This window comes from Cetorhinus maximus, chromosome 17 (genome assembly GCF_964194155.1).
Source record: "Cetorhinus maximus chromosome 17, sCetMax3.hap1.1, whole genome shotgun sequence".
Taxonomy (NCBI): Eukaryota; Metazoa; Chordata; class Chondrichthyes; order Lamniformes; family Cetorhinidae; genus Cetorhinus; species Cetorhinus maximus.
Window position 1 is genome coordinate 94,731,990 of NC_135895.1, and position 6,000 is coordinate 94,737,989.

Here is a 6,000-nt window from a genome sequence, read left to right on the forward strand (position 1 = left end):
ACACTGCTGCAAGTGATTGCTTACCCAGGAATTTTTTGTTAATTAGAAGACATTTGATCCAAAAAGCCGACTTTTTCTGAGGATAGAACACCAGTTAAGACCAGGAGCTTATCCACGTGTGGCACTTCAGCATAAATCAGCAATTTAAATGCGAGCATCGAGTAAGGAAGCTCAAGATTGAATTCTTAAATCTTTTATACAGTTTGTTAAAGTCGTGCTATATTCCTTCCTGGAATGACTATCTGCCTCTCAAAATCCTTCAAAGTCTGACCATGCCTCAAAGGCATCTAATAGATCATCTTTCTTGTAAATTTCATCCATGAAGTTTAATAGAAGACCCAAACCTTCCTCAATACCCAACTGACAGGCATCACAACTCACAAAATATTTGACTTCTATTCTTATTTTTATTGGGAAACAACAATGCCAAGGCCATACCTTGTTTTCCCTTCAGTAAGGACGTAACTCATGTCCACATATCCAATTAATTTTTCCACTGGTCATAAGGTTCGGATTCAGAGAACATCAATGGGTAATTGTAGCCTGGCAATTTACACATGCTTTCAGGCATTCTTCACAAAGTAACACAGATTACAATCTTCTGTCTTAAAAAAAGAATCTTAGTTTCCAATCTTCACCTTTATGCAACTATTCTCTTCTACTATGTTAGTTACTCCAAAGCCAGATGATGAAGTAGGAAACCAGACACCAATCTTTTTACTTAACATTACATTTATTTACTTAATACAATATTACAAATGCCTCCCTTCTCCCTAACCAACACCCAGTATCCAAACAGTCTTTCTTTAGATGTGCTCAAGGTACTTAATCAATCAATGCTCTTCATCTATGTATCCTTAACTTTGATAATACAATTAACATAGCATTAACAGCAGCGATGCACATTATACAGTACCTGCCATCTCTCTCTTGAGGCCATATATAAACGGCCCCAACCTTATACTTTCCATACTTCATTACAAAATATGGTGCGGTAGAGTTACAGGACCTCGAATAGCTAGATTCCACAAGGATCATGAATTTTTGTCCTTAATACAGCTTTAGGTATGCTACCACACTGCGAAGTTTAGAATTAAATTAAAATGTTGAAAAATGAATTGTTACATATTAATTACAGACCTCACCATTGTTTTGGTACACAAGAACATACGATTTTATTTTTAGGACCAAGGAGAAAAAACATCAAACCCATCAGGCCGAATGCTTTCAAATAGATCTCAACCCCACCTTTTCTTCCTATCCTGCAGCTCCTAATTCTTTCTCCAAAAACACATCAAATTGTCCCTTTATAGTCTCATCTGCAATGGATTTCTTTTTGGCAACATATTCTCAAATCAAATACTTTTTCTATTTTATTCTTTTCTCCTAAAACACAGGCTGATGATGTTGAACAGGTGCCAACTGTCCTCCCAAATGTAAGTCTAGATAGTAATACCACTGGGGCTTAGCAATCAAGCCCCATCCTGTTCCTACCAAACGTTCACATGCTCACACTTCAGCAGAAGTCATAAGAACAGTTGGTAGCCATTTAGTCCATTCAGCCTGGTCCACCATTCAATTAGATCATAGGGCTTAGATGCAGGGGCAGGCCACTCGGCCCTTTGAACTTGCTCCATCATTCAGTAAGATCATGGCTGATCTATTTGTGGTCTCAATTCCACTTTCTTGTCTGTCCTGCCCCCGCCCATCCCATAACCTTTGACTCCCTTTGTCTATTAAAAATCTATCTTACTCTGCCTCGAATAAATTCAACGAGCCATCCTCCACTGCTTTCTGGGGGAGAGAATTCCACATTCTAGTGACCCTCTTAGAGAAAATGGTTTTCATCTCCGTCTTAAAAGGGAGACCTCTTATTCTTAAACTGCGCCCCTTAGTTCTAATCTCCCCATCAAGCATGATCTGTATCTTAATATCATTGACCTTCCTTTGTTCTGTAACCCTTAATGCCAGTTTTTAAATATTCAATTGATCTGGCCATTTTTATTCTTTCATGGGATGTGGGTGTCGCTGGCTGGACCAGAATTTGTTGCCCACCCCTAATTGCCCTTCAGAAGGTGGTGGTGAGCTGCCTTCTTAAACCACTGCAGTCCATGTGATGTGGGTACACATGCTGTGGGAAAGGGAGCTCCAGGATGTTGATCCTGGGACAGTGAAGGATGATGTGTGGTTTGGAGGGGAACTTGCAGGTGGTGGTGTTCCCATGTGTCTTCTGCCCTTTGACCTTCTAGGTTTTAAAGTTTGCAGGTTTAGAAGGTGCTGTCAAAGGAGCCTTTGATAAGTCGCTGTCGTAGTGGAAATCTTTCCCTCAAAAAGCTATTGAGACTACTGAGGGAAGGAACAACAGAAGTAATGGTATATACTGATAATTTTAAATTTCTAAAAATATAAGTTTTATTATTACTGTAACAAAAATACTGATTTGTGGCAACATCATTTTATTTTAAAATGCATTTTTAAAGTGGCAGCCCAAAAAATACAGAATTCTTCATCTCAGGGAAAAAAGAATGTTCTGTTTCCCGGTCCTAACATCCCTCACCTTCTGATCAATAAAAAAAAAATCATGAAAAGATAAACTTGGCACAGCAGAATGTACAGACCTCTCCTGCCTATAAGCTTTGCACACTAAAATAACATTATATATATATATCAAAGTTGCTCTGGTTTCAAATTTAGGAAGCTATTTAAACTTTGGAATTGCATTTTTTTAATTTGAAACAAAACTGCAAAATTCTGAAATATTTCATGAACCTAGTAAATCGAAATCCCCAAAAAATCTGATGTGAACAAAGTTTGTATGTCAAGCAAGTGATTAGAAATCCATTTCTGTAGAGATAAAACAAATACTTACAATTAAAAAAACAATGAATAATTAGTATGGCTGATGCAACCAGGTAAATAGCTGGTGGTATATATCTTGTGCAGATTATCCATCAGCAAACTCTGACTAATCGAACTGAGTTCATACTAACCTTGAATAATACCTGGGCCCGACTAAGTGGGGTGGCGGTCGGCGGTCTGTAAAATGGTAGGCTAGATTGTGGAACTGGTTTCAAAGTTGGTTCCTTAACTCCTTCACATAATAGGCAGTATTGTATCAAGTAAGGAACTTAAATTACTGCAGAGTTTAAAATGCATGCCAAAGCTACAAAACTGGATTTTTTTTTTCAGGTGATTGAAAAGGGATAAAAACCTTATGGTTGAAAAAAAAGGCTTTGTGAAACAACAGACTGCTTTAAAGAGAACTGCAGAATTGTGGAGGCATTTTCACACGTCTGTCTCTTCAAACATTTTAAGTGCATGAGGGCAGGATCTTGGACTGCTCTTAACACAAGTAAACGGTTACTTTTCTCAGCTAGTTGGCTGTCCCTCGCTTATTGACTAGATTGCAGAGGACTCTGTCCACTCTAGGGTCTATCCAGGGCAGTTGTCAATCTAGTTGACTCCCTTAGTGTCTGCTGCCCCTCAGTTTTCTGTGCGCATTCATCATTGTAAAACCCGCAGTGGGGATTTATATACAGCTGTCGAAAAATAATGCAAATTAGCTGAAGGTCAACCGTCCTCTCAAACTCGCCACTCCGTTAGCATGGGGAAAATTAAGGCAAAGTCCAGGTTCTTCATTTGCAATCGCTACTTCAGCCGTTCAAAGAGATCAGCTTACTGAACAGGTTTGCAGAATGCTGCGGATGCTGGAGATCTGAAATAAAAACAGAAAATGCTGGAAATACTCAGCGAGTCTGGCAACCTCTGTGGAGAGAGAAGCAGGGTTAATGATGTTTCAGGTCGGTGACCTCTCCTCAGAGCTCGGACCCAGGATTTACCAGCTCTAAAGAAACGGGTTCGCTCTCGCCTCAGATACTACCGGTCATGCTGAGTATTTCCAGCATTTTCGGTTTATATCTTAGTTAAAAATCTGGTGTAGTTTGTGTGCATTCAGTTGGAAGTGAAGTGACGGATTTTATTTTCTGTTTCGACAGTGTGTTAAGTGGTAACTAGTCTCCTTAACCCGCACACCAAAAGACAAGCAGTTCTCGGGTACCTGGTCAAATACAATACTCCCTGGACCAGATACATCCTGATGGTCCGCATGTGTATCAAGATTACTGAGCAACCAGTCCATCTAATGAATACTCCATTTTCACGTTTTATATTTGAAGTCAAATTATCTGGGCCAATATGAAAGCTTAAATAATCTTAATAACAAAGTGTAATATTCGCCTTGATTACTGACTACTTCACCCAAAATTGAACGTCCAAATTCTGATTCTAAACCGTTATGCTTCTTTCAATTGAAACCTTTAAGGGGAACTTGGGTTGTCCCAGTGTCGACAGAAAGATGCGCCCTTTGCAGAGGGACTCAACCAATATACACCCAAATGAAAAGAGAAAGGAAATGTGTCAAATTAAATATTATTTTCTGTATCGACTCCAGTTTCAATGATTTGACCCGTTACGATGTTTAAAACAACTGACCACGTTTATCCCTATGCCAAAGTCCAGTGAAAATGTCACTTTAAAAAGTGGCAGCTCGTGACCGTAAGAAAGGCTGTGTCTGATGGTCAGAGGCGGTTGTTGGTGGCTGTATAACGATTTTATTGAGGAAAATCTCCAGTATGGACCGTGGACCTGCCGCATTCCAAATAGACGTTTTATTTTGCTTCAAATTATTAAAATTAATAAGTTCATTTAAATTAAGAACCCACAGCGAAAGACCCAAAGTAAGACAACCAAGGTTGAAAAGAATAATTGACACTAAACTGGGTTTTTTAACCTGAAGACTGCAGGTGGGGTAAAGCGAGGAGTTTTACAGTTTTGCCACACTGAGGTAGAACGAGTTGAAGTAAGCAGTACAATGAGCCCTGATTTCAACAGTGAGGATGAAGGGGGGAGGTAAAGGGTACAGGGGGACAATGTCAGAGCTGAGTAAAAACCCAAGGAGCAAAGACCGAAGTAACAGGACAAGTAAAGTTGCCAGGGAGAGAGGTTTGAGGCTGGAAGAGTGGGGATTGCCTATCAGACATGCTCTTCCTCATCCCCAAACACTCCACCTCGTTTCCTATGTACCACTGCTTAATGCACTTTTATCAATAATGCTTTCAAACCTCATCCATATGCCCCCGGATAGAATAAAATTTCATTTGGTTTAGATAGACTTAAATCACAGACGATGGCTTGTTTCCCAGCGGAGCACTTTCTCACGGGTTTCAGGTGTGTTGTTTCCATGAATGTGAAATCATGCGGCATAAATTCTGCCATTTCAAATCAGCGTTGTTTCCTATGTATTAACTAAATGTTGCAGAAGGAGGTGATTGCATGTAATGTCCAGTGCAGCGACTGCCCGGATAGTATTGATGTAAGGTACCGTAGCATAAAAGCCAAAGGAAATGTATACCCTGTCCGCTCCATGCAGAAATGTAACAGTGCGATGTTAGCCCTCGACTCCATTTGAATATGAAACAATTAGCCCCTTGCTACCTATAAAGTTTCAAATTATATTTCTAGCTTTAGAATATAAAAATTAAATTACTTCGTGCAAAATAGATTTAATTTAGTGTAGAATGGGAATCAACCCCTCATATCGTTAATCCCAGTTATATGATATACGGATATATGAAGTTGACAATGGACAATTGACATAATGTATTTGAAAATTTAACGCAGCCTGTTCTCTTAAAATGGGGTACATCCCTTCTATTAAAACTGGGAAGAAGTCTAATTGTGAAAGGGGATCTGTATGAAGTGATCCATTAGCTCTATTACCTAAGCTTCCAGCTCTCTCGTTTGCTTTTAATCCCTTTTGAATGGAGCGAGCCCCGCCCTTTCTCTGCACCTATATCTCCTCCTCCAACCACCCGAACCCATTGAGAATTGTTTGATTGTGGAGTTGCTTTCAACTCTTCTCAAAGAATGAAGGGGGAGAGGTTTGCGGGGGAAAAATGATTTTCGATCCTTTCATACAAATCGTTTCACTTGAGTGACTTG